This window comes from Lissotriton helveticus, chromosome 9 (assembly GCF_964261635.1).
Source record: "Lissotriton helveticus chromosome 9, aLisHel1.1, whole genome shotgun sequence".
Classification (NCBI taxonomy): Eukaryota; Metazoa; Chordata; class Amphibia; order Caudata; family Salamandridae; genus Lissotriton; species Lissotriton helveticus.
In genome coordinates, this window is record NC_136070.1 from 1,004,655,595 (window position 1) to 1,004,682,921 (window position 27,327).

Genomic DNA, 27,327 nt, shown 5'->3' on the forward strand with positions numbered 1-27,327 from the left:
ATCAGGTTAGACTGTCGCCTGCCGCGTCTCACTGGAAACGCTCGTGACCTGCTGCGACTGGGGAGTTAAAGGGCAGATATCGAGCCCCTGCCCTGAAGAACTTCTATTTAAATATCGCGAAGTCTGAGATTTACCTTTTTAAGGTAAGAACTGCAAGTTTATGTTATATAAAGTTATTTACTGTCTTGTCCTCTTTGGTAACTGGGTACATAACGCTGTCTGCCAGCAAACTCTTCACCGGCATAACTTCTCCCTCCATAGTTAGGACAGATTGGTCCCGTCTACCTAGGGTAACCAAAATTTTAAAGCCAAAAACCGGGACATTTCACAAAAATAGAAGGACTACAATTTCACTTCAACCCAGCGCACTGAATGACCGTGCTCCTCAGCAGAGATACAGAAGAGGCAGTAATAACATTAATAAAATGCCATTTTTAAAGCCAGTACTACGCCTGTTAAGTAAATTGCTTTCTTATAACAGCTGATAACTATCCCTGCTTGGGAAAACAAAAAAATGCACCTCCGACTGTGTTCAGTCGACCCCCTCTAAAAACCGGGACATGAGCTAAATTTCCCAAAACCGTCTGGGTTGAACACGCGGGACTGTCCCGGCAAATGCGGGACATCTGGCCCCCCTACATCTACCTGCACAACATGTATAGTGGTCGTGATTTCTGTTGTGGGAGCGGGACAGTGATTTACTCGGGCACTGTTTCTCCTGCGGGACACCAATTTTTCTGCTCATCCCGTTTCTGCTGAGCACAGAATATTTCTGATGGCCACATAAGAGTCTCTCATGTGTACAGCCTCGTCTTTGTTGTGACACAGGAATTATATATTATAGACGACCCGTGACGTATCTAGTAACTTGTAACAAAGAAAAGACGTAGCTGGTCAACTGTAATAAGTTATTACAGTATACTTTTGAAGTGGCAGTGCCTGCTGCCAGAACCAGCAGACAAGGGTAAAGGCAGGTCACAACGCATACATAAAGCCACACTTTAAAGAAGGAAAACAGGAACTGGTTGGTATATTTCTAAAAATAAAAAAAATTAACAACAGAATGTCATGTTATGTTTTTTATCACAGGTCATTGCAGGACAGATAGAATATCTACATGTTTCTGCACAATCTCAGCCACAGCATTTTCAACATGACATATTAAAAAGATTCTTATATTTTAGTATCAAATCTTTTTATTAGTTTTATGGAACAGATTCATTTGCCTACAACAAAGGCTAGTGAGGAGTCTTGTATTTCTGATTTCCATTAATAATAGCTAACCCTAAACCCCTCTTTCCGCCATCCCACCCTCAGTCTGTGTTCCATCCCTTTGTTCCTCCTTGTCAGTACTCTCTCCCAGGGGCGGATTGGCGGTGTCTCCGTGCCCTCTGTGGGCCGTTTTTTAGGTTGAGCCTAGACGCAAGCAATGCGAAGCATTGCTTAGTCTGCGAAGACAACTATTGTCACCCGTTTCTGGGAATGTGGACACGAAAGAGGCATGAGCGCAGATTTCACCTCGTGGACGCGCACGGCTCCGTGCCCCTCTCGTGCCTCATATTCCCATGCGCAAACACACACACAGCCAGCCCCCACTCCCCTGCGCACACACACAGGCGCGCGCACACATACACACGCTGCCGCCTCCCCTCCCCTGCACACACAGACACGCAGACACACAGACTCACAGAGGTCTATGGGGTGAGAGGTCGCAGCCCTGCCCATGGGTTCATTAAAACTTAACCAAGATGTGGTTCTGCCCTGGTCTCACCTGTGACCGCGGATCCCCGCCTCAGCTACTCCCCGCCCCGGCCGCCTGTCACCTGGGCTGCCCGTCTCAGCGCGTCTCCTCCCGGCCCCTGTCCGGTCCTGGGTTCTTATCCAGCTCCAGCATCGCCTGACTGTCGGGCATATCCAGACTCAAAGTTCATTGGCCCACTCCAACTCCACTGACCAATCCAATCGCACGTTTTCTAGGACCGCCCCACGCGCCACAGATCATCCAATTACCTCGTAGAACCACAGTCGACGTTGGTGTGCACCTTGCCCAGTATGTTTGCGTTTCACGCCTCGGTTTTAATTTGTTGTGGTTCGCACCGTTATTAGTAGTATCTCGTAGGCTGTACACAGGTGGTTAAAATGGAGTGCAGATAAGGGGGGGTCTTGGTGGAACCTTCGGCTGAAGTCATTCAAAAATCCATCGCCAGGCGAAGGTCTTTTGTTGCAGCTGTTTCTAAATTTTGGAAGAGGCGACTGACTCTAAGATGGCTGCCACGTTCGACACTTCTCATACCATGGCAGGAAAGCCAGGCAATGAGGCCGTGAATACCACGACTGTTGTTTCGGGAAGGTTCCGCGTATTCGGAGTGCCAAAGTTCAGCGTTAATTTTATGGTTAATACATTTGGTAATGCCATTAAACACTTTTATTTTTAATACTATTGATAACACTTGTAATTCCACCGGGACACCATGACGCTGGCCTGTGAAGAGCCTATCGGAGGCAGCGTACGTGCCCCAGAGAGCCAATCAGCTCTCTAACCATCAGACAGGGCGTAGACATAGAAGAAGGGCTGTGATTCCCCCTGCCCCGACCTAGGGCAGCAGTGGAGGCTGAAGATGGTGAGTGAGGCGGGGGCACAGAGTCACAGCCGCCAGCAGTGCCCCACCGGGGGCCCGGAGTGTGGGCGGCCGCAGGCTCCGGAGCGCCCCCTCCCCCAGGCACAGGAGCTCGTGGAGAGGGGCCCCTCTGACTGACAGACCTCTCTCATGGGCCCTGTGGCACCCATAGAGCAGCAGACCCCCCTCTTTATTTTATTTTATTTTTTATCTAATGCTATTTTCTATAGCGCGAACATTACCCGAATGTGTCAGAGCGCTTTACAAAAGAACCAGTAGCGTTACATAAGGACTTTGGATTGCATGAGTTACATAAGAGATACAAACAGAAAAAAAATGCAAATGTACAAGGTGAAAAGTCACTCAAAGAACAGACAGCTGTGACCCCCAAAGTTTCCAAGGCAGCCTTGAGTCAGGGCTGTCACCACTCCCAGAGAAGAATATGGGCCCCTTGTTCACCTTCCAAGATCCTGCCAATATTCCAACTCCCTTCACATTATTACTTACTACATTTTCGGACGGGACACCATTTATTTCAAGTGGGTGCAGTTTCTGGTGTTCTGATCATCTTGCTCCTGCTCATTCCCCCCGTCCATCCATCCATTCGTCCATGCATCCATCCACTCACTTATCCATTCATCATCCATCCACTCACTGATAGATCCATTCATCCATTCAACCTTCCATCCACTGACGGATCCATCTATCCCCTCACTGATCCATCCATCCACTCACTGATCCCCACTGACGGATCCATCTATCCCCTCACTGATCCATCCATCCACTCACTGATCCATCCATCCATTCATCCATCCACTCACGGATCCATCCATCCACTCACGGATCAATCCATCCACTCACGGATCCATCCATCCACTCACGGATCCATCCATCCACTCACTGATCCATCCATCCACTCACAGATCCATCCATCCATACATACATCCACTCACGGATCCATCCTTCCACTCACGGATCCCTCCACTGAACGCCACAGCACCACTAAACGCTACAGCACCACTGAATGCCACAGCACCACTGAATGCCACAGCACCACTGAACGCCACAGCACCACTGAACGCAACAGCATCACTCAACGCCTCAGCACCACGCCACAGCACCACTCCATGCAACAACATCACTCCATGGCATCACTCCACGCCACGGCATCACTCCACGCCACATCATCACTCCACGCCACAGCATCACTCCACGCCACAGCATCACTCCACGCCACAGCACCACTCAACGCCCCAGCACCATTCAACGCCTCAGTACCACTCAACGCCCCAGCACCACTCAACGCCCCAGTACCACAGCATCACTCAGCACCGCAGCATCACTCGGCACCACAGCATCACTCAGCACCACAGCATAACTCAATGCTACAGCATCACTCAGCACCACTCAACGCCACAGCATCACTTGGCACCACTTAACACCACAGCATCACTCAGCACCACTAAACGCCACAGCATCGCTCAGCACCACTGAACGCCACAGAATAACTCTGTGCAACAATTCAATTCAACAACTGGTTCAAATATGTTCTCTCAATGTTTCAAGCTTTATTACAAATGTCACCAAAAAAAGTTAATATTTCACTTCTGTTCTTGGATTTTCGTCACAATAAAATACAATTAACATAATCTTCCCAAAAGTTATTTACAAAAGTTTAAGCTATTGCCATTATAAATTACAATAACTTTTATTTAAGTATTAATTATTTAAAAAAATAAAAGCCATTGTTATTTGTAATATCAATACATCTAAGTCATGTAAATACAATGTCACATTTGCGAAAGTTAAAACTATTGGCATTGTAAATGACAAAGCTATTAATTTCGCTATTTTCAAAACCAACAGAGAAATAAAATATTTGTCATTTACAATACCAATAGCTCAAACTTTCCTAATGCGAGCCCTATTGAATTGCAAATGCTTGTTTTTCCCCTTTCCCAGCTGCACAGTGAGGCTGCTTTCATTTCTCTGTCTCTGTCTCCGTGCTCTCTGTGGACTAGGAAAGGGGAGAAAAAAAAACGGCCCACAGAGGGCACAGAGACAGAGACAGAGAAATTAATGCAGCTTCACTGTGCGGCCCGGCCATACAGCGATTATCCGCTGTGGCCTCTCCTTCACCCCCTGCCCTGCGAAGCAATCACACTGAGGGTGGCTGGGGAGGGGGTGATTGCAAAAATCGGCCTCCCTGGGGCCAGGTTTTGCTCAGACCTTTGAGCCATTTTCACCTCGGCCCCCCAAGGGCCCACGCAGCACATACATAGTGTTAGTTTTAACACCTCGCCCACAGCCCTTCACATTCAGGGCATAGTGGGTGAGGAAGAATGGGTCTCACTCTGGGGGCCAGGTGATTTTTGGAACTTGCACCATCTTCACCTCAGCCTCCCCGTGGATGACCCAGCAGCTGTGTTTTCTGCTCCCCTGCCTGGACATTGCCCTGAGCCCTGGAGGGCTGGGGAGGGCTGATTAATTTACTAATTGCAGGGGCCTCACTGCTGTTCATGTGCTCCTGAGCTGAAGGTGTGGGGAGGGCTAAGTAGGTTAATAATAGCAGGGGCTTCCAGCTTATTAGGTGCTCCTTCGCTGGAGGGTTCGAATAATTTTGTGACAAAAAGGGGCCTTGCTGTTTTTTTAGTGGCTCAGCATGTTGGCCATTGTCACCTTGGTCCTGTGCAAGAAGAGTATCCTCTCACTTTCATTCCTTGTCTATGCCAAACATTTTTTGGATTTTGGGGGCCCTGGGCCAAACATATTTTTGGGCCCCTGTTCGGTACAGATTTGAATTTATAATCCAATTTCTGCTCTTTGATGCCCTCTTTCAACTGGTCACTGGACAGAGCACTACCATACTTGTCCAAATACTTAATGTATTTACATCTAATATTCAAGGACATTGACGTGTGTTTTCAATATTACAACACAGTAGAAGCTCACTAAAATTACTGAAAATAATCTCAGTGACATCCTCCCATTTCTCATATGTGATGGCCTGTTTGATCTCAAAGACATTTTTTATGGATGTTGCATGAAACATAAACACATTGTTCTGCAAAATCTCTGTGATAGGTTCTTACTCATTGCCCATATTAAAAATAAATTTGAAAAAATGGTATTTAAAACAATCTGTTTAAGGAGTATGCATGGTCATTAGGGCAAGATTCTCTGCAGAACAGAGCTGGCTCTATCAGGGGGCTCCCTGAACGGCTGGGGCCCTGGGCCAGAGCCCACATTGCTCATGCCTTAAAACGTCTCTGGTCTGTGCATAGTCATATGTGGCCTGAGGCCAGAGTTGCAGAGATCGGGATTCAAGTTTGAGTCCCAGCGTCTGCTCAACAACCTGTGATTCTGAGCAGATCACTTCATCGCCCAGGCCCTTAAATAAAAAATTGGATATGTGTACTGTAATTGGTACTCATAAATAGAACTGTGTTTTTTGTATATGGACATCACCTGCTGGTTGTGAAATACATTTATGACTAGATTGTACAGATACATTTTCCAGCATTCTTTACACCCCAGACTGCCTTTTCCTCATTTGTGAATTCTTACTTTTGTTATTACATGTTCTATTCCCAGATATTCCAGTCTTACCCTTTCTCCTTGACTTTGTGCTAGATTTCTGATTTATGTGATGATTAGAGTCTAGGACATAGCTGGTTGGGAAAGAGTATCTAACGGCATTGTGCAGGGCGTTAAGACTGCAAGTAAGTAATCAGTTATCAGAACTGCAGTGCACCTAGTCTTTACCAATGTTACTTGCTCTGTAAGCTTTAAAAGGCTTAATTTACTAAATATTTCTCTACAAATTAGACCCCAAAAAGTAACCAAATGGTGTTCCATGAAAGGGCACGCCCCTTGAATGTGGGCCACGCCCCTTAATTGTGGGCCACACCCCTTGAATGTGGGCCACTTTTTTTAGTCAGTGCCCGGGCCAAATTGTGATCCCAATCCGACCCTGCTCTCTCCAAGCAAAGAGAGTAGGGTACCCCCCTCTAGCATTGCGTGTAAAGTGGCGCTAGGGCTTTCAGCATCACCTGTCCCTGTCCTGACCAGCACTATAGTTACTCATATGATCTCTAAGCATGGGCTGAGGACCGATGATCTGGTATGATATGTAAAATTTTGTGGTATCTATGTTGCCTTAGTTCACTATAGTCTTTAGAGAGGACGGTGATGTATGGTATGGGTTGGGCGAAACTTGCGGAATTTCACTTTGCGGAATTCAGCAGAGTTACATAAAAACTCTGTGAGAACCAGTGGAATTCCGTGAGCTGGCGGAATTTGGCATGTTGCGCTGATTATTTATCCATAGTGATCTATAAGATCTCTGACCTTGGTGTGGGGAACAAAAACAATAAGGTGCTTGGGTCCCGCTTTATGGGGGATTCAACGATGCCTCTAGGTCTGGCAATATTGCATCCAAGTAGGGTCCTAATGGAGTAAGTTTCACAACAAATAGTTCATAGTGCAAGGGCCCCCAAACCATCAATATGTTTCCTTTTTCTTTTTGACTCACTCTGACAGTTTCTGTGGAGGCCCCCTTTGTCATCCCTGGTTGGAGAACCCAATGTATGACATGTAGTTATGGGGAAGTACTCACTTTCAGGGAGCTGATTTTGGTGTTTAAGATTGCAAATGATTGGATTTGCTCGTTCTTGAAGAGAGAGACCACCATGCAACATTTATTGTCCCTCCATTTCATGTAGGTCAATTTATCATTGCACACACTGGTTATGTGTAATTCTGTTTTGGAACAGTTAAGCCATGGTCATTCATCACTAAAGTTTGGATGGACTCTCAGGCTGCCTTCATTGGTTGCCTTCAGTCTTTGTTTTACCCCTTGTAGGAATGTGGGTTACTGGTTGAAGAGGGCGCGAAGTGCAGATCTCCTTTTCCTGGACATCGCTGGCAGCCGCTGTGGCTTGAAGAGTCAAATTCACTGAAATTTCGCATTGGCGGGTGGTGTGGGCTGTGTGAGTAGCAAGATCGTTGTGCAAGCACACCTGTTAGTAGTCATGAACAGCTGAAAACTTCAGGATTTCTCCTTTTCTTGGAGCGAGGGCTCAACTGATGCCACACCAAGGGTCCAGGACCTGAGGGGCACCTCTTTGGAATCAGGAATGAACCAGTAGAGGTCAGCAGACCTCAGGCAGGAACAGGCAGTGGGTCAGTAGGGCAGATGCAGAGAGTCCGCTGGAGCGGGTTATGTCCCTGTAGCTCAGAAAAGGAGGCAAGTCACTTAACCCTTGGAGTCACTTCAGCCTGGGTTGAAAGGTTCAGGTCAAGTCTTCCTTCTCAGCAAGAAGGGCAGCAGGTAGAGATTAACAGGGAAGCAGGGTAACAGTCCTTCTGGTAGCAGAGCAGCACGGAAGTCATTCTTCTATAGTGTCAACAGGCCCAGATGTGTGTACTGGAGAGTTGGGTCTGACTGACCAATATTTATGCTTAGTGCCAGCTTCCCAAAAGAGAAGCTTATAGAGGTTTCTATCCCCAGAGGTGCTTGGAATTGTCTGCCTCTCTACCTTGGCTCCAGTATGTCTGGGGGCACAATAGACTAGTGTTAAACCCTTTGTGAGTGTGCTCAGGCAGAAGCCTTGTGATGGGCAAGTGTGGAAGGTGACAACTCCAGTTCCCCTATCAAGTCAGAGATTACTCATCTTGCCAACACCTGCCTGTGAGCAATACACAAAGACCAACAACCAGCTACACCTAGTCATGTGACCTCAAAATACAGCCTACAGGCACCAAATGGTTAGGACAAAAAAATTGCAACTTTGCAAAAATGTATCAACTAAAAAGGGTTTGGCCCATAATCAGTAAGGCTAGGCCTACTTTATACAATCAAATAACTACACACATGCCAATACTGATCTCAATTCACAATTTCACATCATGATCACACAAAACCATTGATATGACCATATAATTTATTTTTTATTATTTCATATTCTATTTTCAAATAATGTTTTTTCAAAAAGTTATCAAACTTGCAATATTGATCAGTTGGAGCAACTTTTTTTTCTCAAAACATTGTACAACATAGAGTCACAGTAACATTGTAACCTACATTACATTCTTTACAACAAAGCAACCAAAACATTTGACAATTTATCCACATATAACATAAAAACATAGTACAGAATCGTGGTAGCTCCTGTCTTTTTAGTCACACAAAAAAACCCAAAAAGAAATAAACACGCCCTTTCAATTGGCGCTACAACACCCTGTTTAATTATTCTTTTAACAAGGGCAAAGCCAAACAGTGTTCAAATTAGGCTCAATATACACTGTTACAGTTATAACTTATGTTAATTTCGTGTTATAAGCCACCATGGTAAATGCCTGCAAAAAAAATACTTGTTTGGGAAACCAACAGTCGACGCGTTTCGAACCCTAAAATGTGTTTTACAGGGTTCTCCTCAGGACTCAGAAGAAACAATGAGCTGCTAAAATTACGAAACATATATATTAACAAACACCGCTTACCAATTTGCAACATTCATTTCAAACACCATCCACATCATATTTACCACTTTTATCCAAGAATAAATCTCTCTGGCTTGATTATCCTTATGATTTTGTCAGTGGCCGCAACTTCATACTTTACTACGACACTGAAAAAAATACGACACAGAAAAAATTAAAAACAGACAATCTAATGTCCATTTCCCATTCTTAGTATAAAAAGCAACTATGTGGTTGAGCACCCAAGCACTCACTTGTAATAGGAATATCCTTTTTAAACAACAGAGTCAACAGACGCTTCCTGACACCGTATGCGACTTTACTGCAAAGCTGCAAAAAAGCAGAAACGGATACAGCTATTCAAAAAAATGAACGATCACTCTGCCGTTAAACTAACTGCTCGGGATGCGATATACAATACGCAATTGATTTGCGGCATAGTATCTAAACAATTTTATGCAAGCTAATGATCACGTACCTTCGATTTGCGCAAGCAGCGATCTGGACCATCGTTCTCCATGCTGTCTGTTTTTTACGGCGTGTTGAGTACCGGTATTTGGCCAGTTGTGTCTAGTGATTCCTTCCGGGTCGGCACCACCGCATCACTGTGGGACTCGCGCCGCCCATTAAGCAAAGTAAAATCTCGTTGTGTGTTCCTAGGGATGGTCGCCTCAAAATTGAGAATCCAACTAGAACCATAATGCTCAAGGGCATATGAGTCAAAGTGCTGCCCTCTGTTAAGTTTAAATGTTTCCCAGTGTACTTCCTGGTACTGAATTGTCTCATTGAATCATGGAAATAGGAGTTTGAAAATCTGAACCCTTTATCATCGTCCTCGTGATAGAATACAGAGTCAAATACATGCTAGAAATCAGTATTCACATGACAAAAGTAGGAAACATAGGTCAAATATTTAATCTTTTCTTCATAAGGCACGTGATTCAGTCCGAAGTCCTAAAACTCTTCGAAATGACCTAAGGTCTTCTTAGTGAGTTCATACATTTTGCAGCTCTGTCATTTAGTTCAATCCATCAACCGCAGAGTTGAATTTAACTATTTAATAACACCTTTCTCTGCATCAATCGTCTTTCCAGATCCCCACCTCGGATGCCTGGTTCAATTACAGATATTACGGTCCACCGTAGATCACTCGCTACATGATACAAATTGCTCCAATGGCTAACCAAGGTGGCTGAAAGGACCATTTTCCAAATTCTGGACTTATGTTTGGTAATTCGTTGCTGTAGTTCTTGATTGGTTTTCCCAATATATAGCTTTGGACATGGACACAATATTATCTAAATACAATTTTTTGTTTTGCAATTAGAAAAAGTGGTATGTTTCCAGTTGAGGTTTTTATATGTAAATGGTGATCCTTTAAGAGTTTGGTTACAGCATGTACATGTGCCACATCTATGGTGGCCTACAATCGGTAGTAAATTTAGCTGTTCACATAATATATTTGTGGCTGATGGCTTAGGAAGTGCTGCCCAAACCACTTGATTAGCAATGCTTTTCTCTCTTTTGAGTGCAAACAGCTGTTTTGTGAAGGACACATCTAAATTTCTAAGCAAATGGCAATTATGATTGATAACCTTCTTCAATTGGTTCGTTTTTTAGCAGAATGTGTTGACATACACGAGACGATCTATGTTCTGTTTTCCTTTTTTCTGTAACAGTTCTTCTCGGGGTGTCCACCATGCCCTCTTCATGGAATGTAGCCCTACATTATACCAGTCATCATCCCCGTAGCCTTCGAGATAATTTACAGTTCGGGCACTTTTTAAGGAACTGTTCACAAAAATCGGATTACAACTTTCATGCAACAAATTTGGTAGCCAAGTTGAAAGCACTAGGCTAACCCAAAAGACTCCTTAAACTCCAAGCCAATCGAGAATCGCCCTACATCGACCTACAACCTCATGTCATTATACTACATACGACACCTTCCAGCACTGCACTTCCACACACATCAACCTCACTCTACCAGCTTACACCAACTGCACTGCATCAGTCAACACTTGATTAACGTGTCAAACAGTGAATAAAAGACAGGAACCTGATCAAGTTACAGCATAGGCAAACCACTGCCCCACTCCTGACTCACGTCACCAAATGTAACAAGTTTAGCTCATGCAAGAGAAAACCAAGACTATATAGATACGCAACTCCCAGGATGCACACGTTTGCAGTAAGAAGTTGCCACATGAAGGCTGAGTTTCAACATGCGAGTGCAGACCTAAGTGGCATGAACAAGCTGCGAACTGTGACTTCTAGAATATTTACAAGATGATGCTGATGATATAGACCGGGTCTCCTATACAATTTTAGAGTAAGATCTATTTCACTATGTAAAGAAATTAGCATATTCCTTTTTTTTCATAGTAGGCAGCGTATGCCTGTCAAATAGGTAGCATATGCCTGACAAAAGAATATTTCATTTTTTTTAGTTCAGTCCTCATCACCTACAGATGCATGTAAAAATCAGTGTCCTTCTCTCTGTACCATATCCAAACATAATTGTATCAATAAATTGCACAGTGCAGGTCTCAGGGTCCACATAATACAGCGTCTGTATGGGTTTAATCATTGGACAATTTAGAGTCTGCCTACGCTTGTTTTTTTGCCCAAAAGTGGTGGCATCTACAGAGCAGTGGCTTCTCCCACATACCTCCCAGAGCCTCACTTACTTTCAGACACCGTTACAGCCATCCTGTTCTATCTGGAAGCCCCCTTGCCACCTCTCGCCTCTCCTATGTCCGTCAGCTTTTCTACTCTCTCTAGGCCTCAGCCTTCCACAGCCGGTCCCCCCAAACACTAGACCGTTCCGAGGTCTGTGCCATCCTCTGGCACTAAGGGTGGCCGCCCTCGTAGGTGGCCACCTTTGGTGGCCCGGGGCAGCCGGTCAGAGTGCGGCCTCCATACCTGTGCCTCTGGTCCCTCAGCCAACCTGTCCCCCAACAGGCAGCCGGTGTCCTTGGCTGACCACCGGCCTCCATATGTCTTTGCCGGTGTCTCTCCGGGACCTCAGGAGGGCTCCAGTGAGCATGTGGATGGGCTTTATGAAGCCCCTAAACACTCTCTGTGTATTTAAAGGAAATCAGTTGAAACTCTGTGGAGAGCTAAAAAGATTTTTTTAAACTATCGGACAACCAGAAAATCTCGAAGAGTTAAATGCCGTTTAATAACAAGGATGTTAGAAAGACATGAACTTTTTAAACCTTCGCTTTAAATGACATTTTAAATATTTGACGCACAAAAGTACCTTATAGATTAACTTTGTAAAATTCTGCCAATGATTTTATGTGTTTATATATAGTAGTACTATTTAAAAATGTAATTTGGTGTAATGGTTTTTGTTTTTAAAAGACCGATCACCCAAAATAAAATCTTGAAATCTTGAAATCACTCTCTAGGCAACCGAAACGTTGGCCATCCAACCCGGGTCTTCCCCATCAGCGTAAACCAAGGCAGAATAACTCTGGCCCTTGGCGGAATGCAGCATTCAAAGCTTCGGCACAGTAATTCACTGCTCTCTGTGTACTCTTTTTAGATAAGCTGAACACTGCTCACTCGTCAGACACCATTTCAGTGTTAGAGCTGCGAAGAAAAAGGGATGGCGATTAAAAAGTGATGGGGTAAGCTGTAGTCGAGAGCAAGGCATAATGCCAGTAAGGGTTGATTCTGCTTTGTGTTTTCAGTTCTGCTCCTCACGGTCATGTGTCTTTTTTCGCTCTGCCATTCTCTCCCCGGCAACCATTTTATGTTGAATTAAGTTTTTAAAGCGCATATTCAACTTTTTGGATTATTCGGCCCTTGCCATGTAGTTTGCTTTTTGTGTGTTCCCCCGTGCCCTATGTATTCCAATATCCCGCTAGTCCCCTATACACTATAAAATCTTCCTTACCAAGAAAGCCTCTCCTCCCTTCTTTTAATCGTGTGCCGCCTCGTGAGCAGAGGTGAATCAGCGCACTGAAAGTAGACATTTCCGTTTACCCAAAAGCTGGCCCGGTTAGTCTGAATCACTTTTGCAGGTAAGTGGCTGATACAATTATGCATCGCTCAGTCTCGGCTGCACAGAGTGTTATTATCGGTGCACAAAGAATGATGCTCCATTTCAACCGTGCAATTCTATAGCACAGACTGTTATTTCCCAGCCAAGTGGATCCTCTGCACACTAAGGGGCAGATTTACAAGTCCCCTGCGCCACCAGTACGTCACTTTTTGTTACTGCTCCATATTTACAAGGACAGGAAAAGCCACCTTGCATGGCTTTTCCTATCCTTGCAAATATGGCCCCTTTACATGCAGCACTTTGCGTGAAAGGGGCGTTCCATGGGTGTTGCTGTCGGTGTTCCCACGCAACACGCATGGAACAAGACACATTTCCAGATTTACGAGGAATCGTAAATCTGGAAGTGCATCTGAATGAGGCGCAAAGAGGAGAAATGTTATCATTTCTCCTCGTTTTTTCCTCGTTCAATGAGTGCTGCATTCTACAGCCCGCATTGAAAAAGAAAAATGCCTGTAGTGATTATGTTTGTGCAGGAAGGTGCCCCTTCCTGCACAAAAACAATCTCCCCATGACGCAGGCATCCTTGCACCACGGTGCAAGGGTGCCTGCGCCAGGCGCATGGCAGCACTTTGTGTGCCAGCACAGGGGAGAGCACGAGAATGCAACATATTATTGTAAATATGTCTCATTTCTGTGCTTTGGATGTGCCGCAGCATAGCGCAACCAAAGGGCTTCCTTGTAAATCTGCCGCTAAGTGATCATTCCCTGCCCGTTAATTGTCGAGGTACAGAATTGTGCCCAACATGAAGCTTGACCAAAAATGGCATTGCCATGAAGTAAATGATAAGTGAGATATGAGTGTTAATTTCTGCACGATATGCCTGGCTGAGGGATTGGCGACGCTTTAAATGATTGTCAAAGTTAGTTTATACGATTGTCGTTTGCAGAGCCGCCAGAGTGGTGTCAGAAGCATCTCCAGTGCTTGCTTGCTGAAGTAGCTTGGTAAGTGAGGATGCGTGCTGCAGAAGGCCATATGCAAACTAACATGGGCAACATAGCCGAAGACTGCGAAAGCTTTCACCCATTAACTGCAGCGCACGAACAGTAAAGCACTTAGGCACACTTACATAATTTTGCAGCGAGGGTGTCTAGCAAGAGTCGCTACCATTCCGTACACGGGCTGGCCGGCAGCCTGGGTTGCTTCTGTGCTGGTGAGGTTTGCTCAGCTCAGCTACTAGCTACTGCCACTGGGCAGCTGACCTGCGAAAGATTAACCACCACTTTGCCGCAGGGTTGGATTGGGATTCAAAATCGGCCCGGGCGCGCAAAAAAAAAGTGGCCCGCATTTGCATATTGCCTTTCCTCAAAACACTGCTTCGGCTAAATTTTATTTGAAAAGGAGGGGGGGGATATCAAAAAATGCACAGATTTGTTTACACTGGTGACTGAAAACAAGTGAGGCAACTTCTGCTCAGGCCCCCTGCCCCGCTAGGTATGCATACATTAATGGGCCGGCCCTGCGAGAGAAAGAAAGTGACACCTTTGCGTGTTGCTAAACGTGAGGTATTGAGCGCCCATTTGCCTCCAGAAAGGCCACTCAGACACCCACTGTCTCTGAACAACAGCGATACTGCCAAAATCTACCCCCCCAGACTGCTCCAAAAAGCAGCCCACAGTTGGAACTCGGCACTGGCCCCTCGGGCATTGCCCGAGTGCCCGCGTTACCAATCCGACGCTGCTCTGCCGGCCACCACAGTCATCCGTGTGCTTCAGCCGCCGCCCACAATGGCCCACTGCCCTGTCTAGGCCCGGCTGTCTCAGCGTGGCAGGACTTATCACGTCCACGGCGAGCTGAGCACATGATTGCAGGAGCAGCAAAAATAAAATATCTGATTTCAACTACTGCGCCACCCACCCACCTATAACTGTGAGTCTCAGAGAAACTCACACTCTTGACGAGTATGCCGCACCTCACGTGAGTGAATTCAGAGTGTAACATTGTTGCACTTGAGCTCGGCCATCCCCCAAGCCTGCTGAGCCGAGGGCAGTCCTCACTGCACACGGCCTGCCTCTCTCCTGCTTTCACCAAATCATGTTTTACCACTAATCAGACCACCACACTGAAATGCGTCATATATATATATATATATATATATATATATATCTGTGTGTGTGTGTATATATATATATATATATACGTGCCTTGCTGGCATTACGTCTTTATTTATTTATAATTTATGAATGACACAAAAACAAACCTGCAGGTCGAGGGTCTTTTCACCCAGACAGGGACCAGGGGCCATCCTGCCCCCCCCCCCCCCCCCCCCCCCCCAAAAAACGGATTCAAGAAACCTTGCAATTGTCACCGAGCAGCAAGCACAATGTATTCCTTGCTCCTAGGTGTTTATTCAAACCTTTTGTTTCACCACCAGGGTGGCAGGGCGACGCCCACTGAGACAGAGAGCTGGCTCAGGAAGCAGTCCATGGCAAAGGATGCCATGAAGAGAGGTGGATTAAAAAGCACGAGGTGCATAATGAGAATAGAGCGTCACAGAACCGGATTCTGCTCCCGGCATATCCTCGTCTCACCACAAAGCTGCAATCTCATTATCCAGAAGTGTTGCTGAGCGCTCCACGCGAACGCTGACTGGGTGAAGGAGCTTGGCCGAGTGGCTTCAAGTGAAGACACTGGTGACCGGGTGAAGGAGCTTGGCCGAGTGGCTTCAAGTGAAGACATTGGTGTGCGTACCCCCCACTCAGACCCCGTATCTGACTCCCTGGCATTATTATCCCTCTAAACCGGATGTGTTGACAGGATCTGAAGAATCACAGACGAGGATGAACAATGCCAGTGGTAGTCGGCAAGAGTTCTGGCACACTGACAGTTCTTGGTAGCAAAGGACTCGCCAGATATTTAAAATACCCCCCACTTGAACGACGAACGATTCCTCTAATCGTAAAGCATGCGAAGTGGGCAAATCTGACCCTCCGTTTAAGAGCTCCCTTCATACTTCCACCAATGCCTCCTTTCACACATCATCTACTCATTTTTATTTGTTCATCCACCTTTCCTACACCTTTTCATCCACCCATCTAAACATACGTTCTTTCATCCACCCATCCTGTCACCCTTTCATATATCCATCCTGCATTTCAACCTTCCACTCATCAATAAATGTATTTAATCCATCCATCTACCTTTACACTATCCCTTCATCCATCCTTTCACTCATTTTCCAAGTTTTCCATTCGTGCATCCTTTCACCTAGTGATCCTTTCCTCTTCCATCCATTCTTACACCCTTCCATCTGTTCTCCATTTGAACCTTCCATCTTTTCACCCTCCACGTATTCATCCTTCACCCTCAATTATAACATTTTTATTTTATCCTTTTTTTCGTGTTTTCTTTCCTTCCACCCTTCCCTACTCCTCCCATTCTTTTTTACCTCATCTACCTCACCTTTTTTATCTGCACTTTTTCCCTCTTACCTTTTTCTTTCATGCTGACTTTCTCAATTTGTCCCCCTCTCTTTGTTTTTCCCTATTGTCATCTTTTTTAATTTCCTTCACTGTGCAGCAGTTCAAAGGCCACATCTCTCTGTCATGTTTTCCTAACTGTGACATTTATGGGGATTTCGAGGCCCCTAGCCTCGCCACCCTCTTCCTTCATCCATCTAGCATGTATCTTTTACTCTCTCTTTAACTTCCTGTGACTCTTGCTCTGTCACTCTGCTCTACTTTTTGTCATGGTCTGTGACTGCTTTCGTAACTCTTTTATTATAACTTTTCAACATGGTGTACAGCAGCCACAATGCTCTACTTTTACAGGCTTTTCCAACAAGTAGCTCGGGAGCTACTGGTAGCTCTCGAGCTAATAGTAAGTAGCTCTCCTTTGTCCAGCCCTGCCTACTAAATTAGAAGCTTATGCTTGGTTTAGATATGTATAACAACATTGAAAATTGTGTGTTCAAGACGAAAATGGATGTATTTTCAGAATTCCTCCTCAGCTGATGTTTGGAGAAAAATGATTGGATTCCCAAAATATATTTAAAGGTTAGTAATAATAGTACCTTGCTGCCAGGGTCATTCAAGCCATAGCAATTATGTATTCCCTCTGTAAAGTAATTCCAAAATGACAAAGCCTTTTTTACATTAATGCTAGCTACCTTGCCTGGTGGACTGGGGTGATCATGGCAAGTAATCTTGAATGGTGTGAGAACTAATGCAATCTTGCCTGATGTGATCACTTTCATTACACTAATACGATTTGTAGCTCAGGATGATTTTCATTGATCACGAGTAGCTCTTATTACAGAAAAGGTTGGAACCCATAGCTTAAAGACATTAGCAAAGACAATAGCTATGGCTAAACACTTACAAGGTCCCAAAGGTGAGTGCCAATGCTTGTTTTCACTGGTCTCAGTACCCCCTGGTCCCCACTCTGCCTATTCCTTACACTTGTATTTTACTGTCACAGTGGAAGAATGCATTTGATGAAAAGGCATATTACAAGTAGGGATGCCACCTTTCCAAAGGAGAAATACTGGTCATTTGTTGTTTAAAGAGCCTGCAAAGGCCTTGCATTTAAATTAAATAGGGTTGTAAATAAATTGTCTTTGTTTTCTTTAGTTATTATTCATGGATCATTAATGCAGCCTGGCCCCAGAAAACATTTAAAAGTGCTTTCTATTTATATTTGCTGCACAGATAAGTGCTAAAAATACATGCTTTAGGTGAGTTTGCTTATTTATGTACTGGCTGGGGCATCGAAATATTTAGCTGGAAACCCTGAGACTGAAAGTTTGTTGCAGGATTAGCGCATTGTTTATTTCCTCCACCCTCCATCCCTGATTGATGCCATAATAGCAGTTATTGGTGGCTGCCATAGGGTTTCACATATGTTAAGCTATTGCCGAGTTACTCTAAGTGTCTGGGAATACATACTGCATTTAGACAACCCCCTCCTCATTCTTTACTCTTCACTTTCACACTCACCCTGCACTCACAGCGATCACACTGCTCACCATTCACTGATGCCACTCCACCTCCACCTCCTCCTACCCTGCACTCACACAAGCACACCCCTCACCCTGCATGCACATGACACTCGGCTCACCTATCACTTTCACCGCTCACCCTACACACAGCTATCATACTGCACTTACACTGTTCACCATGCACTCACGCTATTATGCTGCACTCATTCCGTTCATCCTCCTCTTATGCTGCATTCACACAAGCTCACCCTGCACTCACAGCGTCCACACTACACTCATGCCAATTGCCATGAACTCACGCCGTTCTTCTTCGACTTACCTTGCAGGACATGAGCACACAGCTCATCCTGCACTCATAGTGATCACACTGTACGCACATCACCCACTGTGCACATGCACTGATCACCGTGTCCTCATCCTGCAGTCACACGAGCACACTATTCACCCTGCACTCATGTGACACTCCACTCACTTGTCACTCACTGCTCAATCTGCAATCTACTCAAACAAGCACATCACTAACCATGCATTAATTCGTTCTACTCTGAACTTTCACCCGCACCCAAAATCATATGGTCACATTGCTCACCCCGCAGTCACTCCTCTTACCGTACTCTCACACTGTTGCATCGTTCACTGTGCACTCACATAGGCACACCTGTCACTCACATTGCTCACCCTTCACTCTCATGGGCACAGCACTCACGCTGCACTCACACCACACGAACAAGGACATTAGTCACCCTGCAGTCACACCTCTCACTCTGCACTCCCTCGTCTCACCCTGCTCTCACATAGGCAAACTACTCATACAGGCACTCTGTTCACCCTGCCTGCACATAGGGACAATAGTCTGCCAGACCCATAGGGACACACCATCACCTGGCACTAACTCCTCTCACTATGTACTCACCAGCCGCTCTCACATATCACACTTCACTCTCTGCGCTCACCCTGCACCACACATAGGCACACCACTCACACAACTCACACCACCCTGCACACACTCCTCTCATCCAACACATCGGCCCTCCTCTTACATTGCATTCATGCAGTTCACCCAACACTCACATCAGCACATTTTTCACCCTACAAGCTGCGCTCACTCACACTTTTCACCATCACCCAGCACTTAAATGGTCACACCTCTTACTCTGCACATATCAAAATTACACAACTATCATGAATATACACATACATTCTACAAAGGTACCCTCAGAATACCCGTTCTTTCCTTAGTAGTAGAGGCCTACTTAATTCCATCTGCAACAACGGGGCTAGTGCAAAAGAGGGGAGTGGGCTGAGAATGTGGGATGGCATGAGGAGGCAGATAGGGCTGAGGCTTTGGGGTATGGTGCTGGATTGAGGATTGTGTGACACCTTCAGCTCGTGCCGGCTTTCCATTCACCACAATACTTCATTTCAGGGACATGTCATTTTTACTACATTGTAAGTTGGGTCTGGAAATTCCAAAATGCAAAGTGTTACTGGAAAAATCTATGGTTACCGAAGAAGTTAAGCGTTTCATAAGATCAGTTGGATGTTGTGATATTACATGTTAGAACGTGGATTAGTTCATGTCCAATATTGTAACTGCTTGATCCACATGTAAAACCAACTATAAGCCCTGCATAGCTATTTTAAGGAAGTGCACTTTCCAGTCACATCATACTTGTAACAAACATTGACAGGGCAATATATTATTATTTTGAGTAGCGTATAGAGAATATGTTGTTATTAAACTTCACTAAAAGTGCAAGACAAGTATAGCAGAAGTATCAGGGCAAGTTTTTCTAACGCAATAAAAGCAGATTGACTAATGGAAGTGTGAGTGTGGCAGAGTAAAACGGTACGAAAGAGAGCAAGATTTATAGTGAGAATGAGTATGTGAGAGAATTTGTGTGTGAGTATGTGTTTGTGTGTGAGTATGTGTGTTATGCGTGCAAGTGTACTGCTGGTCTGGCATACTAGAGGTTATTTTTGTCTTATTGACAAGGGTACTATTAGCATATGGATGGGAGTTGTTACTTATGGCAAACTGCATGCCCTGACATGCTTCTATTAAGACACCATCATTGGCTGTAGAGAATCGAACTGTCTAACTGAGAAAGCTGTTAGCGCAGTCATACCCACATGCAGGGACACAGAGAACGCGCCACCACACCTGGCTGAAGACCCTAACATGATGCAGGAAATTCTTAGCATATGGGTTGGAGGTTCACTGATAGAATATCGACACACAAATATCCCCATACACAAATATGGAGTTTTAAATATTGATGTCCAAAATATCGACATCCTATATTTATAATGGTAAGTATAAAAATATTAGGGGAAAATATTGATGTAAAAAATATAGTTGTCGCGATTTTTTTATTTATATAAAAATTAATGTTAAATATATTAAATAAAAAAATTAACATAAAAATGTATTTAGATTTAATATACATTAAAAAATATAAGAAATACATATAATTTCAAAATATTCAAACATACATATATAAAATGTAATATCTATATATATATTTATACACATCTGTTTACTTTAAAACAATTAATAAACTATTCATTTTAATTTATTTTAAAATTGTATAAATATATAAAAATGTACAATTAAATATATATTTATTTACATATACTTATAACATAAAATTTACTATTAAAGATATATTATAAATTAAAACATTAAAATAGTTAATATTCTTTAAACTTAAATTTTGCACTCCATTGAGGGCAACAGTAGGCAAAGTGTTGGATAGCGGAGGAGTAAAAATTACTATTGCCACTCCAGTTAGTGCAACTGTAGGGAAAATGTTGGATAGCGGACTATTAAAAATTACTAATCCCACTCCAGTGAGTGCAACAGTAGGGAAAGTGTCGGATAGCGGAGGGGTAAGAATTACTATTCCCACTCCAGTGAGTGCAACAGTAGCGAAAGTGTTGGATAGCGGAGGGGTAAAAATTACTATTCCCACTCCAGTGAGTGCAAAAGTAGGGAAAGTGTTGGATAGCGGAGGGGTAAAAATTACTATTCTCACTCCAAGGAGTGCAACAGTAAGGAAAGTGTGGGATAGCGGAGGGGTAAAAATTGCTATTCCCACTCCAGTGAGTGTAACAGTAGGGAAAGTGCTGGATAGCGGAGGGGAAATGTTGGAACTGATATTTCATGTAATTCTTGTCATAAGATGTCCTGTACTCATTTTATAGGGGGTGTCAATTGCAAAATGTTGACCCTTGCATACCAGATGGAATTTTTACAGGTACCCATGACTTTGGCTGAAGTATCAATGGTACATTTTTTACACTGTCCTATTGTATGTAGTCCTTGACATAAGGGTTTTACCCATGAACAAATGCTGCCCTTGGTGTAGTCGAAGTTACTTCTGACCTATGGCATTTGAAAAAAAACGGTATCTCCTACTAGGAAAGGCCAGGCATCCCTGGGCACCATTAAAGTACTGGAATATTCCATGAATGCTGTATAAGTGTCGGAGGAGGTTGAGCAAATGCGACCCCAAAAGTTTCAAAACAATTCTCAGGGAGAAGCCCATTCTCCCTTAAACCACCTACAAGAAATCTGTTAACCTGTTTTGCTTTCCGGAATTTGGGGGAAGTATCACACCCCACCATTACTTAGATCTTTTGTCTGCACTAGTGAGCAGTATTTACCGAGTATAGAAAGACCAATTTAAGAGTTGAGTGTGCACTGTCTCTGCCGAAAGGACAGGAGCAGAGATTTTGTAAAGAAATTAGAGCATTATCTATTCATAAAATGGATATAATTGCTTTCATTTAAAAAGTGGCTAAGCCTGTCACTCTCTTAACCTATCTGTAATTTTCCCCAATTTATAGTCAAAAGTGAGCTATGTGGTCTTGGCTATCCCAGTAACTGTGAATCTGGCTCCCATGACTTCGAGGAGCCGCAAGTGTGCATGCGGCTGCAGTTGGGAGAGCAAACTGAGACAGTACATTGATGCAGCAGAAAGGATCAGCATGAAGCATGTTGTGGCTGCAGCAACAGGCATGTCCGTTGGAGTACTGGGATGGAAAGGCAGAACCAATTGCTTATTCTTCATAGCACAAACGTAAATGGAGAAAGAAACTGCACAGGTGCCTTTACAGCATGAATGTGGATGACACACCCATTTTGAATGAGGGAACATCCTTAACCGCATGCGCGCTAGCGGTTTTCCCACTGCGCGCTGCGTTTTTTAAAAACACGCGTTACATGACGAGCTCAGCTCGTCATCAGCGTACGACAGGCGTCGCTGATGACGACCTGAGCTCGTCATCAGCGTCGAAGGGGTTAATGAAAACCACTATTCGCCAATAGGATTAGCCTATCAATAAAAACATGGACCACAGTATAGTTAAGGCATATGGTGAGCATGTCATGATGCTTTCAGAATATTATTAGCCAATACTATTACCACTTAGTAAAGACGTCTTCCCATTGCAGACTGCCACATCATTACGTTTATTGTAGGTGACTGAACTCCCCTCAGATCCAACAGGAATATGACAAGTTACTCAATGACAGCTCACGCCTTCCGCCCAATCAAATATTATACTCAAGGTAACCAACATGTGAGCGGAGTCTAAGCCCCTCTCCTCTTCTGTTGATCACTTATGGTCAGGTGAATGCTGCGATATGCAACCAGACCTAAAATATTTTACATCTTGTTGGGTAAACTAAAACTGTACCTTCAGTCAACAATTGGTGAGGTACATTTTTCTGGACTTGCAATGACTTAAAGCCTAGGAACAGTGTAAAATCTACAAAAATGTGTTTGTTATACTATCAAGTTTGTCCAAAATGTTTAAACTGCACAATCTGTCACCTCTTTTGCCTCATTTAATGGCTATAAGGTTGGTTCCAACCGCATTTCTGAAAATGCCTGTCCGGCTTCATTGCTGGAAACCGGGCTGGCTTTAGGGCAGTGTGGCCTGTGCAGCCACACCTGTCACTGACTTTGGTGGGGGGTGTGCTGGGTTTAAACATAACTTTTGGTTTAAAAGCAAATGAACTTCCTTGTGCATCCAGCAATTTTCAGGCAACAATAAAAATGGCAAGAAAATTCTGGTGATTCATGTTCCTGCCGGTGAGCGATAGGAATTTTGCCTGGTGGCAGTTTAGACTCATCGTAAAGTAGCACGGAGGGTTAATGTGCCTGCTGCAAAGACCGTGTACCATGCAGGTCACAGAACTGACTGTGTTTGAACTAATAGCAGCACTATAAAAGAAATCTACAACAGAGAGAGGCTGTGGAGAGATGAGGTACACTGTTGGGGAGTGGTAGTTAGGAAATTGATGAAGAATGAGGTCATGGGTGAGGGGGTGCCAAAAAAGACTGTCGCACCGGGTGCCACCAGTGCTAGAAACAGCCCTGGCTGGTAGTATTACTGCCCCCTTCCCCCGCCCCACCCCCCAAAGTACAAGTCCTGTTGTGCCTCTGGTTCCATGGGCATAGGAACGTCATAAAGTAACCTAGACGTGTTACTTGGTTTCAACTGGTGCTAACATATGATTATTAAAGCCCTTATTAGTGTGTTTCGAGATCCCACCTTCTCGGTTTATGCTCAGACATTTAGACTGCCTTGAGTCTCTATACATTCATTTGATAGTGATAGTGCTGAGGCAGAACACTGCTAGTTTATTAGCTAGGATTAAGGTAGGGTGTAGCATCTAGTGCTCACTCACAGGGTCAGACTGACCTGCAGGGCAATCAGTTAGTTTCTGAAGGGCTAATCTGGCAGGTCATTGTGTGAGCAAGGTTTTTTGGCTGTTCGCAGGCCAGATTTATGGTCTGCTGGGCCTGTTTTTATTGTTGACTTCTCCGAAATTAAAACAATCATTGCCGCTAGCAAACACAAATGCATGCAGTCTTCCACACTTGCAAAACACTTATACGAAGTGCCTTTACAAGTTCGAAACTATCCCAATTTGCAAACATGGGTCACTTTTTTAGCTTTCTAGTTCACTCATGGGGGCCACTTTTATCTTGGTGCCCGTTTGACCTTCTCAGACCATGCCCTTTGCTACTACCTAGGATGCACCAATGATTTAAAAAAAAAAAAACGCCATGATTTGATGATGAACCCCCAATTTATGTTCCTCTGCCTCCTTTTTGACACCTTTGGGAAATGCTTAGTTACAATATTGCAGTATAATGCCTTTTCTCTATTGATAACCTGAGAGCTTCAGATATGGCTTCAGACATCTGACACAGGGTTATCTTTGTTTCAGGATTTTTTGTTTTGTGTATCTAGACCTTATTTCACTCTTACTCCTTTTTGTTTGAATGGCGTATTTTATCCCGCCACTTCCATGCATGTCTTAGCGTCTCTTCGTATCCCAGATCTTGACAGTATGAACACACGTATGTCCTTGTCACATTATGGGCTCTCACTCCCTTTCACTTACAACCATGTGATCTTCCCCAAACTTTCCCAGAGACTCCATTCCCCACAGCATGCCCCTGTCCACATGTTCATTGGTTCTACCCACAACCAAGCATTGTTTCTCTCTTTGAGGGTATGGTAAATGCTTGGATTCTGGTTGACATTGTTGTTTTCTCTCTTTCCTTGGCAGGTGCAGCGACACCATGCGTGGCTCTGAGCCTCTGGGTACCCTCTCACGATGGTACATCTATGCCATCCATGGTTACTTCTGCGAGGTGATGTTTACGGCGATATACGACTTCATCCTGACACGGGATTGGAAGTTTACTGGAGTGACCAGCATCTGGGCCCTCTTCATCTACGGCACGTTCATGTTGGTGGTAGAGAAGATGTACCTGCGACTCAAGGACCACAGTAGCACCTTCACCCGTTGCCTTCTCTACACCCTGTGGATTTACATGTGGGAGTTCAGCACAGGCCTGGCCTTGAGGCAGATCAACGCCTGCCCCTGGGACTACAGCCACTACAACTACCACTTCATGGGGCTCATCACACTGGAGTATGCCATCTTCTGGTTCCTTGGCGCCCTTCTCCTGGAGAAGCTGGTTATATGGAACATCCTGAGACTCCGCTTCGATGGAGACTGGGAGCCAGACTGCCCCGGCATCGGGTCAGTCCAGAAGACATTGAGGAGGGACACACAATTAAGTAAAGAGAGATGATTGGTTGGCAGATTAACCCAAGCCTAAAGATGAAGGAGCCATCCTATTGGTGGCATGTTGACCACATGGTCGTCTGCGCCCTTCTTGTTGCGACTCAGTGTTTGTCCTCCAGCAGATCTTGAGCTTGGGACTGGAAACCCGACAACATTGGCTGGAAGGTCCAGGCAGCAAAGAGAAGGGCGTTGTTCAACGACTGAAGTCTTGTCTGTCTCTTCATGGTTTAATACTTGAGAGATATCAAGGTGCTTGTCTTCTTCGGCCTTATTGCTTTACAGGTCTCAGGTGGATCTGCTTTGGGAACATTTCAGGGACTTTTTTAACCCAAGACTTGTCTGTGGTGCTTCATGAAATCATCCACAAGTGGAGCTTGGTGGAAATCCAAGTGCGCAGGCCACAAGGCCCTCTAATTTTGAAAAATATGAAGGACATTAGTCGTGCTAAGGCAGAACCTTTCGAGCTTTGTCACAGAACATAACAGTGCTGCTTACTTGAAATAGGAATTTGACGTTTAGTGTTCGGAATTTTATCGACTGTAGCTATGTCCTCACATTCGGTGAGAAGCAGTCTCTCCAGTGTCACATAAGTAGCTCCCTCAAGGGGCCCAATAGCAGGACTACTGGAATTATACAGCAGGGAAGGACCAAATTATGCTGCAGTGTTGACCAAATTATGCTGCAGTGTTGACCAAATTATGCTGCAATGAAAGCCAAATTATGCGGCATAAAGCTGCAGATTTTGTGATAGTATTACTTCATTATTTTGTCATTTTTACACAGATTAACAAAGGCTGGGCAAATATTTTACCTCTTTAGTACCAGTTTAACAACCAAATATGGCAGTAAGCAACAGAAAAGGGACCCGACAACCTTTGGAAGGACCTTCCACTGTGCTGCAACAAGTGTTGCTGTGTTTTTAGTAGCTTGTTATCCGTCAGCGCTAGAAAGTTTTTTCTTTTTGTTAAGAATATTCAGGCTATGATGGCTTATGTCGTTAATGCTGCAAACTGATAATAATGCGGAAAATGCTGTGGCCACAAAATCGCATAATTTCAGTGGGACTGCCCAAAAGCCATGTTTAGGGCAGGATAGACTCATGAACTGTATGACCGCTGATGTTTGGATATTCCAGTGAACCTCACAGCTGCCCCATTACCATCAAAGGGCACCTTATAGTCAACTCCTTGGGCCATATCAAGCACAGGCATAGAAGTCACACGGTGGAGTACCACCTCACAATTGTCGGTACTGGTGACCACTAAGCGTGGCATTGAATCCTGAACGCACAGTCCTAGTCTACCATTGTTTATTGTTTCATTGTGTGATCCTGAGGCCTTTTCAGAGAAGCAAGGAGCGTGTAAACCTGCAGCAGCCAGGGAAAGTATCAATGTTGATTCAGTCAATCACACGTACATAGGAACACTCCTATACAGGGCCGGCTTTAGGGCAGAGTGGTGCAGCTGCACTGGGCGCTGACCTGGAGGGGGGCGCTGACCGCAGGCGTGGACACTGTGTTTAGCAATAACTTACCATTTAAAAGCAGCTGATGCAGAGTTCCTTGTGGGCCAGATTTCAGGCAGCAAAAAAAATGTCAAGATAACTCTTGTGATTAATGTTCCTGATAGAAAGAGAGATCGGAGTTTTGTCCAGTGGCAGTTTTGACTCATTTGCAAAGTAGAGGGGTAACTTAATATGCCTGCTGCAAAGAACAGATCTGTAGTTTATGTGGCCCTGCTCCTATATGACGGGTGACTTCACTGAAAGGCCTCTGGTAGACTCTGTGAATGTAAGGTACCTTGTGCCCAACCCTTATGAAAATATGTGGTCATCTTCCATTTAGGCTAAAACAAAAGCATTTCACTAAAGAACCTCCAAACATCAAAAGAACACCTGCCACGCAAGTTTATTTGGTATATTACAACATGCAATGGAATGTTTAGGTGCTGTTGGCCAATCAGCTTGCATAGAAAGAGGGCACTAACTGGTAATAAAAGCCTACTTTTCATAACTCTGGGGCATATAATAACTAATTTTCCACATATTAATTGGCATGTGACTCGTTGCTACACTGTGAATAAAAACTGTGAAAACTGA

General features: G+C 44.4%; 1 long non-coding RNA gene across 1 annotated transcript; it reads left to right on the forward strand.

The window, feature by feature from the left end:
- Positions 1-27,327, forward strand: LOC144782146 (uncharacterized). The gene is made up of 2 exons (XR_013601112.1): positions 1-143; positions 24,706-27,327. It is a non-coding gene; the product is annotated as an uncharacterized LOC144782146 (long non-coding RNA).